Genomic DNA, 13,456 nt, shown 5'->3' on the forward strand with positions numbered 1-13,456 from the left:
TGCCCACCAATTTCCCTTTGTGCTCTTACTAAGTTTGTCTTACTACAGCTTCACTACTGTGAAAGTCCTCTATTAGCTATCTTGCCAACACTGCAGACTTTGCAAGGATGAGCAAGACACTCCCCAGCTTCCTCCAGTCGGGACCTAAAGCTGCCAAGACCAAAATCACTACTTAGATCTGAGATCGGGCAGAGCAGGGGGTGCTCAGCGTGGGCCACTTCAGCCCCCTGCCACCCACCCGCAGAGGCGCCTGCAACAAGCCATGCAACCGAGTCCAAGCTCCTCACTCACTCAGTACGGGGCGGGGCTCTCTGAGGCCGGAATGAACTGAAAAAGTAACTGGGTAGGCAGCAATGAGCACCTGCATGAAACAAGCGCCCCCCAGAAACAGTCTTGCCCTTTGTGTAGGCTGCAAAGGCTTCCACAGACGGTGGCCATTCATTTTTCTGAAGGACGTTTATAGGCCATGCTTCGGCGAACATTCCACACAACAGAGGAATGCTGATCACTAATTTGGTTCCCCACTTCACTTTTGCGCAACATGCTGATGAGCTGACACCTCCAAAGCCGGTATAACTGGGGCTTTGACTCACCCGTCAGCACCCAGCTGAGGGCCATCCGGACATCTCACCTGGAAGACACCCTCTTCGAGCCGCTCCCCAAGCGGGTGCTCTTCTAAACCCGAAGAGCCACAGTCGCTAAGCATGTGGCAAGCGGCCGTGTCATGAATGTCAGTCAATATTAAAATCATTTCTTTCTCCTGCCAAAGAGTGCAGCAGAGGAGCCCCGAACGACGCCCCTGGGGAGAGCACATCACACCACCAAACTCCCAGGGAAGCAAATGAATAATTATTGAATTCGGTACCATGAGAACTATTCTTTGGGGAAGGGTAAATTCACAACAATTACTTTGCAGCAGCTTTGGTAGTGCCAAGACAAAAGGGGAACTGGAACTCAGAGCTTCAGTGTATCAGGTAAGAGAGAGACCTGAGTGGCCAATTTTCTGGCGTGACCTGACTCATGTCTGTTTAGTGTGAGCTCAGGAGATCAATGCGACAGGGCGGAATTGTTGACAATGGGGGAAAGGAAAGGGCAAAGGTAAAATCGCCAGAGATGGATGAAATCTATGAGCAGCACGTGCTGCTAGCAGGAGGCCACTAACCCTCATATAAAATCACAGACATGGCTGTTGTGTTTCAAAAAAAAACCTGTGTGTCCTCAAAGAGGACAGGGCAACAGCCCGAAGGGCTGTCATGAACGAGTTCCCAAGTTTGATCCCCAGCACTGCAAGAGAGGAGTACATCCCGGTGACTGTGAGCACCAAGGACCCAAGCAACACTGCCCTGAGACACCTGGCCTGGCAAAGGCAGTGGGATGGGGAGTGGGAGGGTCATGGATACCCAAGGCATGGTGGGAGAGACATGCTGCAGGACCCCCAGCATTCCTTCAGAGCCCCCCCCACCCCACTACAAATAAGAAAGCCTAACAGTAACACTGTATTACTGTCCTCCCATTGTTCATCGATTTGCTCGAGCAGGCACCAGTAATGTCTCCATTGTGAGATTAGTTGTTACTGTTTTTGGCATATCAAATAGCCACAGGGAGTTTGCCAGGCTCTGCCATGCAGGTGGGATACTCTCGGTAGCTCACCCGGCTCTCCGAGAGGGACGGAAGAATCGAACCCGGGTTGGCCATGTGCAAGGCAAACGCCCTACCCGCTGTACTATCACTCCAGACCAAGCCTAACAACAGCGGCACTAAAAGTGCTAAGCTACTTTCAAAATTACCCAGTCAGCCAGGAGACATAAACCAAAGGTACAAAACCTACTTAAGATACAAACACATGATTGTACTTTCAACAGAACTTGGCAGGAAAGGAGAGAAAAGGGGAGGAAATTTAGTCTTTCTGGAAATTCAAGTATGAACATTTTCATACAGGAACAATCCAAAATGCAAACGCAGGACCAGAAAAACAGGGTGAGTGAGCGAGAGAGCTAGAGAGCAGAGCGAGAGCAGATGATTTGCATATTAGAGGACTGAAATCCCCCCCAAGGAGTGACAACCCCTGCTCCCACCACCCCCCCCCCCAAAGCACTGAGCTGGGAGTAGTCAGAGCACAGATGGGGATAGCCCCAGAACCAAATCAAGTGCAATGCAAATGTAAATAAATCAAACTGCTCCCATGCCAGCAAGATTCCAGTTTGATTATAACATTAATGGATTCTAGGGGGCAGGGGAGCCTCTAGTATAGAAACTCAAAATTACCCAGGTTATTTACTGAATAATTAATTCATTTTGCTCAGTCAGAACATCACAGCAGTTACGTTGACGTGCCTAGCTGGGCTGTGGAGAGGGTGTAGGGGTTGTTAAGGCTCCAGCCTTGCACTGGCTGACCTTAAATGCTCAATATGATCCCTGGTTTCACATGCAGTCCCCAGGCACCACCAGGAGTGAACCCTGAGCACAGAGCTAGGAATAAGCCCTGAGCACTGCTGGGTGTAGTATCGAACCCAAAACAACAAATTGGAATTTAAAAAGAGATCAACAATATCCGTCTACCTGCTACTATCACTGCCACAATTCACACCTACCTCTCTAATACCTCAATTAGTTCAATTTTCATTCTCTATCCCTCGCCAAATGAAGGACTTGTTCTTAGCAAAAATGAAAATAAAAATGCTCAGCTCCAAAAGGGCCACAGAAATCACTTTTAACTGTTTTGAGGGGCAGGTATGCCCTCCGAGCACTCTCCCAGGCAGGGAATTGCCTTTGCCCCATCTTCGTTTCATTTCGGGGGCTTCCTGGCAATTCTCAGCCAGCCAGGAAAGGCAGTTCAATGCAAAGGTTGCTGCTTAGACCTGCAGTGTCAGGGGGTCTATTATTTGACCTGAAAGCGGGGAGGGGCGACCACAGCAGTGCTGGGCCCTCCAAAGTCACACCTGGTAATGTGGCAGGGGGACTCTGTGGTGCCAGGGATGGGGTGAATCACATACAAGGCAAATGCCGAAAGTCCAGCACTCACTCTCAGCCTCCCCACCACTCCTGGTCTGGCCCACTTTCATTTTTCTTTTTGCAGTGCAGGGAATCTAACCCAAGGCCACACACATGCAAAGCAAGTGCTCTAGGGCTAAGCGACTTCTCTGGCCCAATTTTTCATTTTTAATGAAAAATCAAGACTCAAGAGTTGGTTTTCCTATGTTTTTCTAACAAGCTGGATCAACAGACTATGGCATCCAGGTTTGTGCAAGAAAGAAGCCTCTTGTTTCGACAATGCCTCAGGATGCTAGTTTCAATAAACATACATGTGGCGATAGCACAGTGGGTAGGGCGTTTGCCTTGCACAAGGCTGACCCGGGTTCAATTCCTCCGTCCCTCTCGGAGAGCCCAGCAAGCTACCAAGAGTATCCTGCCCACACAGCAGAGCCTGGCAAGCTACCCATGGTGTATTCAATATGCGAAAAAAAGTAACAAGTCTCACAATGGAGACATTACTGGTGCCTGCTCGAGCAAATCAATGAACGACAGTGCTACAGTGGGTTTGTATAAGCCTGTTTCATAAGGCTACATTTATCGTAACACCTATTGTGTGAGCTGAGATGGCCAGTGAGGTGGATGAGGTGAAGAGAACGAGAACAGGCCTGGGCTCTCCCTGCTGGCTCCACCATCAGACCTGGGGCCTTTCCCTTGCTCACCCCCACCTGAGGCCCTGGCAGAGCTTTAAGATGCTGCCAGTGAGAACACTGCTTCTCTACCCGGACATTAAAATGTGAGAAGCTGGATGAAACAATCAAGGAAATGTGGTGACAGGGCTGTGCACAGGATGATGAAAGAGAAAGTGTCCTGACTGGCTGCGGGGAGGAAGAAGCATGGCCTGGAGGGGAGGAAGCTGTCTGCAGGGCCCCTGAGCTGGGGCCAGCTGCAGCCAATGCTCCCACCTCCCATTATAAGTCATGCTTCCTCAACCAGCCTTCAACTTGGGGCAGGGCGAGAGGGGGGGTGGTGCCAGGGATCACTCCAGGTCTCACACAGGCAAGGCACGTGCAGAGCTGCTGAGTGACACCCCCAGGCCAACCACCTGGTCTTAAGGGCGCCCTCCCTCCCACCACTCTCCAAACCACCGAAAGGCTCTAATCTTGGAACCAAAATCTCCAGTTGGTGCTCGTGGTTCCTCATCACTCCCCCGCTCCCCCTCCGCCCTTCCTCCTCTAACAGCATTTCAGACCATCTTCACACTCTCCAACTCCCAGGCCAGTCTGTCACACACACTGACAAGACTCCTGTTCCACGAGGCAGATCATAGGAACACAAATGAAATCAATTCTCTTTTCAGGTCTAAAAACCAAACTCTGAAGTTCCAAGAGCACAGTCTTCATAATGCACAATTCCTTCTGGTTTAAATGCTTCCGTGGTTCACAGCAGTGCTGCAAGGAGGGAACAACAAGCCGGGGGAGAGGGGGGCGGGGAACCTCACCATGATGCTGGCAAGCATCTAAACAGCATGTCAGAGCTCACAGCGAAGGGACAATTGCAGAGTGAACAGGGACTGAAAGACATCATGTGAAGGGCCCCACAGTTTGTCACAATGGCCCAATAAATGTCAACAATAATTATAAATTACTAATGACTTGCCTTTGAAACTTTTTGACTTCTGCCCTCTTTTCTATCAGCTTCAATCTACTAGACTATCGACTCAAACTAGGGGACACATCACATAGCAATGTGAGTGTGTCACACAGTATTTGGAAACCAATGTATGGGGCCAGAGAGAGAGTTAAGGGGTTAAGGGGCTCTCGTGCACATGGCCAGCACCACATTTGTTTCCCTGAGCACTGCCATGAGTGATCCCTGAGCACAGAGCCAAGAGTAAGTCCTGAGCTTTGGGTATAGCCCAAAAACAAAATAAATCTGTCACTGTCATCCCATTGCTCATCGATTTGCTCGAGCAGGCACCAGTAACGTCTCTCATTTTGAGACTTACTGATACTGTTTTTGGCATATCCAATACGCCACAGGTAGCCTGCCAGGCTCTGCCGTGCGGGCGCGATACTCTCAGTAGCTTGCCGGGCTCGCCGAGAGGGGCGGAGGAATCGAACACAGGTTGGCTGTGTGAAAGGTGAACATCCTACCACTGTGCTATCGCTCCAGCCTTAATAAATCAGTAGAACTGGAAAAATAGCACAGGGTTTAAGGCACTTGCCTTGCATGGGGCTAAGCCTGGTTAGATTCCCTAACCATCACTGGCATAGGACCTCCCCAAAATAACAGAAAGTAAAATTAATTTATTATCAATAAATCATAAAAAATTGATTTGCATACCTATGTGATATGCCTGGGATCATGTACAAAATTTCCCAGACCAAAAGAAAAAAAAAAGAGTTCTGAGTAGTTCGACTTAAAAAAGACCTGAATAAGATTATTTGCTTTATCTGTCAGCATTCCAGAAACTTATTGTCTAACCTCCATCTAGAATACTCTAACCTGTTCCTGTTGGATTCCTCTACAAAACAAAAGGCTAAATTCAAATATTGGTTCCATTTGGTCTAATCAAATGACCTTCCTAGTACAGATATCCTTGGTAATGACCCTGAAAAGAGTGAGGTTTAAATTCACTTCCTCAGTTCGGGGAAGAAGCAGGTTATCAGATTTCCATGGTTCTGTTCCAGTTAGCAGAGACCTCCAAGTTGGTGAGGGAGCAAGATCCCAGCCTTAAAGGTTGAGTTCTAGGAATACTGAGTCTTGTGTCTGAAAAGGGAGCGTTAGGTCAAGTAAACCTAGGAAACTCTTTTAGTTATTCATCTAAGTAAAAGCTGTCAACCACTAACCTTAAATTTAGCCATGGGCCTTTTGGGGGAAAGTGCTAGAAATGAAAGTTCCCACAGGAAAATGGTTGAGGGGTAGAAGTGAGGGATAGTTAGCAGTGAAACAGCAAGGGATATGCACTCGGGAATCTTCAAGACAAGTGGCCATTTAAACCAACAGGATTCTGGCTTCAAATAACCAAATTTAGGGTCAACTGGGTTCTTTGACTTAAGCTCAACTGGGTTCTTAGATTTAAGGTTAACTGGAATTTTGCCTCTAGCACTAAAAGCATCCTGGCAAATTCAGCATCACTGGGGGAATTTTTGAAAGGCCCTAAGGCTTTCCAAGATGTTAAAAAAAAAAAAAATGGAGGGGGGGCTGGAGAAATGGTATAGCGGGTAGAGCCTTTGCCTTGCACTCGGCCAACCAGGGTTTGATTCCCAGCATTCCATATGGTTCCCCGAGTACTGCCAGGAGTAATTCCTGAGTGTAAAGCCAAGATTAACCCCTGTGCATAGCCGGGTGTGACCCAACAAGCAAAAAAAAAAAAAAAAAAAAGTTAAAAAAAAAAAGTCCCAGCCCCAAGGCATAAGAGACAGCTCAGCAGTCAAAGCTTTTCATGTAGAAGGCCCAGTTCGATCCAGGCACTCCCAGCAACGCATGGTCACTTCCCTAAGCCCAGCCTGAAGATACACTGCCTCCCTCTCCACCTCACCTCCCACAGCACAGCTAGGAGCAGACTGCAGGGTCTGGATTCCTAGTGCCCCAGAAATCTTGATTCTGACTCCCTTTGGGTGTAAGGGAAGTGATTAATGAATAACTTAATTTTGGGAGCCCTCTGGAGCTGTCAACTCATCTTTGTAAATAATAAATAGACCCTCCCCAACAGACATATATCCCCCATCCCCTTCCACCTCCCCCAACACACACACACAATCTAAGAATTGTGTCTGAGGCTGTAAGAATAGAACCAATTTTAGGGATTAAGAAATTTGACATTAAAAAAATGTCAAATTATATACAAAATATATGCTCAGGAACAGCTCCGCCACCCCTGAGCGTCCATTATCCCAGAGGCACAGAAACCAATCTCAGAAGGCAGTGGCTGCTGGCAGATATACTCCTGGACTCTGAACTAAGCAATGGCCCCTGCAACCCTGAGAGGGGAAGGGTTTCTGTCCCTTGTCCTTTTCCCCCCTGGACAGCATGGTGACTGCCACCGTTCAGAACCAATTGGACAGAGAGGTAGGAATTTGCAGTGACGGGATGGGATGCATGGGGAAACTTGTGATGGGGGAGGCAGAACCGGCCCTGCCTCCTGCCCAAATGAGACCTTGAACTGGTCGCCCATGGATAGCTCCTCCGCTCCTGAACAGCCATAATCCCAGCACCACAGAAACCAATCTCAGAATGCAGCGGCTGCTGGCAGAAACACCTCTGGACTTAATACCAGAATCCCAAATCTGGGCAGCCGCTTTCACGACCGTGCAACATCATATGCTCTTTGTTACCAACAATAGAAAACATACAATCTAATGATGCCATTCCGACAGGTCTGACTGTTGGGGGAAAAACTCCAAATAATGGTAGTGAGTTTCCTGTTGAAAATTGAATGTAATCAAAGGAAAGAGTCAAGTGAAAATCATCTGCCACACAGGCAGAGAGGGAGTGGGAGGGGTGGTATGCTGGGGTTATTGGTGGTGGAACATGTGCACTGGTGAAGGGATGGGAGTTTGAGCATAGTATGACTGAGACTCAATCCTAAAAGCCCTGTAACTGTTCTCGTGGTGACTCAATTAAAAAATTAATTAAATAAAAAAAATGTCAAATTAATCTTGGGTGGTTGAAGATGGACTTTTAACACAAGGCTAGATGCTTAAGGAATAACTTACATAAATAGCACAGGGTCCGATGACCTAATAACCCTAACAGTAATGGACAGATGAAAGAGGACATATGTTGTAGATGAGAGGAATGTGAATATGGAAATACACCAGGCATTCTACTCTTTTAAAAAGACAGCAAGAGGGGGGGGTGTCTGAGAGGTATAGTACTGCAGAGGTTGCCTTGCAAAGAGCCAACTTGGGTTTGATCCCCCGGCACCACATATGGTCCCGTAAGCAGTGAAAGGAGAGATCCCTGAGCACAGAACCAAGAGTAAGCCCTGAGCACAGCCAGGTGTAGCCAAAGGGCAGAGGAAAAGCAACTCTTAAAAGGTAAGTGCTAAAACTACTTACACCTGAAATGGAATGTATGCAAAAGAGGATGCATTTATCAATAATATTAGCAGAAGAGTTGGGATACAGAAGAATCCAAAATAGTTACAAACTTCTTAGGGGAGAGGAAGGATGTGGTAGGGAAAGAAAAAAAATCAAGGTATACTTAGGTATCCAACATACTTTAAAGGAAGGTAAAGTTTTGCCTTAATTTCTACAATCTTAGTAGGAAATAAGACACCATAGATGGATACTCACCTCTACAACAAAGGGCAATCAATAATCATGCTGAAAACAAAAGAGGTACTGAAAAAAAAAATCCTAGCAAATACACAAATTAAGGCCTCTATTCGAAAATGAGAAAAAAAAACAACTCAGGGAATGAAATAATTTACAGGGTTTTTTTTGTTTTGTTTTTTGCTTTTTGGGTCACACCTGGCAATGCACAAGGGTTACTCTTGGCTCATGCACTCAGGAATTATCCCTGGCACTGCTCGGGGGACCATATGATATGCTGGGAATCGAACCCGGATCAGCCGCGTGCAAGGCAAAAGCCCTACCAGCTGTGCTATTGCTCCAGTCCCAACAGTATTTAAAAAACAACAACAACAACAACTTCCAACCTGGGTTCAATTCCTAAACCACAAAACCCAGGCTGAGTTATCTGTATTTTACAACAAAGGGAAACACCTGTTTTTAGACTAGGAAACTGAGTTGAGTGTGAGGATCAATCCCTAAAACATTCCCCACAAGCTGGATTTTTTTGCATCATCTTTTGAAAGCTATTGATTTCGCAACAAGCAGAAAACCCTGTTTTTAGACTAAGAAATTAAGTCGCGGGGTATGGAGGGCTACGACTGAAGTTCTAGAGCGCTTTCCTTGAAAAAAGTCTGATGAATTTTAATGTGCTTGTCTACTTTCACTTTGAGCAAAATTCTATTTTCCATAAAAGTCGTCATCGGCTAGCTATCACTAACATTTCCCTTTCGTCTTCATTTAGAAATGGGGAAGAGCACTGAAGACAGTTCGCTGGACTCAGCACATGCTTTGCGTGCAGGAGTCACGATCAGATCCCCAGGGTCGGATGCTGGCCAGCACCAGATCTCCAGCACAAGATTCCCTGGAACACCGCCAACAGCAACTCCGCCCAGCAGAGCTGGGAGTAGTAGCCCCTGAGCACCCCGGTGTGGCCAAAATCAAGTAAATGGAGAAAAGAAAGTGCAATACAAGAAACCAAAGAAAAAAGTTCCTGGCAGCCAGTTAGAATGGGAGGTTTTCGGCTAAAAGGAGTATGAATGCCATTTCTTTCAGTGCGGAGCTTTGCTGGAGGGATCTCAGGCTGGCGCCGTCTGCGTTGCCTTCAAAAGTGACACATGCGTCCCCTAATCACGAATGTAAAGTTAAGTGTCCTTTCCCAGCCATCCATCGCCAAACTGACTGTCCGCATCTGCAGATGCTGCCTGCTGGGTCGTGCCAAGCAAAAGGAGTGCAGACCAACAGGTTATCTGTCAAATGGTTAAAGGGACGAGTTGTAAAACCTAACAGTAACAAACAGCAACGCTCGCTCTTCGGTATTTCCTGCTACCGGTCCGCTGCTGGGGCAGCCCGCTCCCCTCCGTACACCCGGCCGGCCACGCGGGGTTCCCCCGGACCAACCTCCGAGTCACGCACTATTTTCCGGACAGGACACCGCCCACCTCCGCCAAAGCTGGCCCCAATGTGCGATCCAGAAGCCGGGAAGGAGTTCAAACAACTATCGTGACCCGGGCGACGGCCGCCCTTGCCGGTGCCGGAGCAGAGATGAGCCCGGGAGAAAAGAACGACTGTTGCTCGGGTCTCGGAGTCCTTCGCTCCAGGGGCGGGAGGGCTGGGGGTGCATCTAGTTCGCAGGGAAGCGGTAAAAGGGCACTTCGCCAGACGAGACGCACCACCAGCGCCCCTAGGGGTCCCCTCCACCCGCCCTGGGCCACTTCCGCACCGAGCACCTCCCGCCAGCCTCTCCCGCGCCCCAGCTCCCGGCGCGGTCCCGGGGCTCTCGGCTCCCCGCCCCCTCGCTTTTCCACCAGCCCATCCCTCCCCGACCACCACAGTTAACTGGTTTTAATGAAAACGGGAAAAAGAAAAAAAAAAAAACCTAAGTGGTCCCAGGCTAGCGGGCTTCCCTCCCGGGAGAGCGCAGGGAGAGCGGAGACAGGCAGAGAAAGAAAAGGTCGGAGGGTCCCGGAGCGCCCGCTCCGAGCGCTCGCCACGGGCAGGGGGCGACTGCACTCCCCCGGTCTTCTCTCCCGCACCCCGCCGGGCGAGCACGCTCCCCGGGTCCCCCGCCGCCGCGAGCCTCCTCCGGATGGGGCGTGGGACGCCCCAGCCCGCCGGTGCTCGCCCGGGCTCCGAGTCCGGGGCACCGCTGCGTCCCCGCGGCGCCTGTCAGCGCGCAAAACTGCCCCGTCGGGGCGGCCGCTCGCGGGACAGGTGCGACGGCAGCTCTCGGGGTTCCCGCCGTCCCGCCCCGGCGCCCCGGCCGGGCCCTGACCGCCCCGGAGCCCGCCGGGCTGGAGGTCGCGCCGGCCGCTCCTCGCCCCCAGCCCGGCCCCGGGACCCAGCGGCGGGAGGCGGGCGCGGGGGTCCCGGCCGGGCGGCGGCCCCCGGCCGGCTCCCCCGAGCTGACGGCTCACCTCTCGCTCCCGAGCGGCGGCAGCGGCGCGGAGCAGCGGCGAGAGCGCGGTCCGAGCGGAGCAGGAGAGCCGAGCTCAGCGGCGCGGGCCGGGAGGCGGCGCCGGGTCCCCACACCGGCGTGGGCGGCCGTGACGTCACAATGGCGCGGGCAGCCAATCGCGGCCCGGAGGCCCAGCCCGGCGCTGTGACGTCATGCGGCCCCGGAGCCAATGGCCGGACAATGGAACTTTCGTGACTGTGAAGGCCGGAGTGGGATGCCGTGCGCAGCCCCCGGCCCGGGTTGGTCTCGGTCGGTTCACGTGTCTCGGGCCGAGTTTCGCCCCTTTCTGCCTAATAAGCCTGCGTGGAACGCGGAGCCTGCGCAGTGGCGGCCTGGACGTTTCCCGGGCCCGAGCGCCGGCGAGGCGGGGAGGAGCGGCAGCCGTCGGACGGCTGGATCCGGCTGCCCGATCCTCTGCGAGCCACACGCGCGCCTGGCGCGCGCTGGGAGGGTTAAATGCCAGCGGGCACGCGCGCGCCCGTGCCCGCACACGCACACACGGGCGCTCACATGCGTGCACACTCACACATGCATGCACGCTCACGCGCGCACATGCACACACGTAAACACACGTGCACATATGCACACACGTACATCAGCACACTCGCACACGCGCGCACACACGAAGGCAGCAACCACAAAAGCACCCCAAACAGACGTTCTAGCAAACTCCCAAGTGTTGGATTTACCAGGGATTATTTCTAGCGCTCTAGAAATTCAAATTTTCAAAGACTTGCAAAGATGGTTGGGAGATATCTTTAGAGTACAATACATTTAGCCCTTAAAGTGCTTGGCTCAGGGACAGAGGATCCTGCTGTTTTTCATAGTTGGCTAATTTAAGGCCATAGGCCTAGGATTCCAGGTCTTCCTTCTGTCCAGCTCCCTACACGCCCCCCGCCCCCGCCCCGCCAGTTTAGCTTCCGGAACCCGCTGCCCAGAGCCTCTGCAAGCTACATGCAAGCCTGGGCGCTAGCTGGAAGAGTTGAATGCCAGCGGGCACACACATGTTCACGTGTGCACACGCTTCCTTCCTGCTGTATTTCGATCTCACTAACCCCATTGACTCCAGGCAATCCCTCATTTAATGTTGGCAAATTAATTTTTACAGACAATGTTTACACTAATCTTGTGCCCTCCGTGAAAAACAAAACTTTATAGGAAAAGGTGTACAAACCAAATACAAATGAGGTTATTTAAACGTACCCAAATACATTAGATTTTGTCTGTGTACCACCAAGTCCTGGCACTTGACTATTGAGCTACATCCTTACCATCCCCCCCCCACTCCCTCGGCCATAAATGAGTTTTTTTAACAGGCAAATGCCATTCAACAACACATAAAACCAAATATGAAGTAGGTCATGCCAAAGTAAAATTGTGTGTGTGTGTTAACAGGCCTGGCACTTGATTGAGTAGCTACATCCTTGTCTCTAATAAATGAGATTTTGTAACAGGTATTTGCCATTCAACCCCACAAACTCATTAAAATGACTACAGTTTGTAAATACTATACTGAATATTAGCATTTAGAATTCTCAAGAATCTGGGGCTGGAGCAATAGCACTGCAGTAAGGGCGTTTGCCTTGCACACGGCCGACCGGGGTTGGATTCCCAGCATCCCATATGGTCCCCTGAGCACCGCCAGGAGTAATTCCTGAGTGCAAAGCCAGGAGGTAACCCCTGTGCATTGCCAGTGCGACCCAAAAAGCAAAAACAAAAAAACAATAAATAAATAAATAAAATAAAATTCTCAAGAATCAGGCTTGGAGAGATAGTAAAGTGGGTAGGAGCTTGCTTGCCTTGCCCATGGCCAACCCGGGCTCACCCCCAGTATTTTTTATGGTCCCCCAAAGCACCAACAGGAGTGGTTCCTGAATGCAAAGCCAGGTATAACCTGTGAGCACCTCCCTGTGTAACACAACCCCTCCCCCACAACTACCTCCACCCCTAAAACTTTCAAGAATCCCTGTAGCTTGTAAAATGATATAGACAGGACTCAATTGCTCTGCTGTATGGTAAGTGCTACAATGTAAACCAAGATACTCAGATTAGCTAAGAATTTTGTATCCAAGAGCAGTGAAAAGCATACACACAAGAAGACTTTAACAATAAATTATTAAATTCTCACCCTAAATTCTCTCTTACTGGGTTTTACAAATTTAGAAAATCTCCAATATTTTTTCTTTTGATTTTGTTGGTGCCAATTCTTCCAGGCATTGGCCCTGGTCTACACTGGATACAGTTACAAGGTTGGATACCAGGACCTTAAGCAACATCCTTGATCCAATAATTTCAAATTTTACACAGCACTTCATTTTTCATTGCATTCACCTATCACTAGAAGGTTTTAAGCCCATACTAACAAAATATATAGACTTGCTTTTGATTACAAGCTATAGCTATTAAATCATATATTCTATATTGAGATATTGAATTTTCGACCTCCATTACGATCGAGGATCAGAGACGCTGCCTCGTTTGCTAAGGCGTGGAAAATCAGAGGGGCCGGCCACGTAATGCGATTTGGAGATGACTACTGGACTACAGCCGTTACCAACTGGATTCCACGGGACATCAAAAGAACACCTGACCGCCCACCTACAAGATGGTCAGACTACTTTGTCAAGACCTTGAATGAATGGTTTGATGCTCTTCATGTTTCTGGAGCCAGCAGACACCATTGGGCTACACTAGCACGCAACAGGAACAAATGGAAACATTATTGGCA

At 49.8% G+C, this 13,456-nt stretch overlaps 1 protein-coding gene across 1 annotated transcript in view; it reads right to left on the minus strand.

The window, feature by feature from the left end:
• ELOVL5 (ELOVL fatty acid elongase 5) overlaps nt 1-10,938 on the minus strand; it is a 76,644-nt gene extending 65,706 nt beyond the window's left edge. Inside the window, exon 1 of the mRNA XM_055136839.1 lies at nt 10,688-10,938. The gene's annotated coding sequence lies outside the window, so the exon portion shown is untranslated. The remainder of the gene's footprint in view (nt 1-10,687) is intronic.
• Nucleotides 10,939-13,456: the final 2,518 nt, after the last annotated feature.

Source organism: Sorex araneus, chromosome 4 (assembly GCF_027595985.1).
Source record: "Sorex araneus isolate mSorAra2 chromosome 4, mSorAra2.pri, whole genome shotgun sequence".
NCBI lineage: Eukaryota > Metazoa > Chordata > Mammalia > Eulipotyphla > Soricidae > Sorex > Sorex araneus.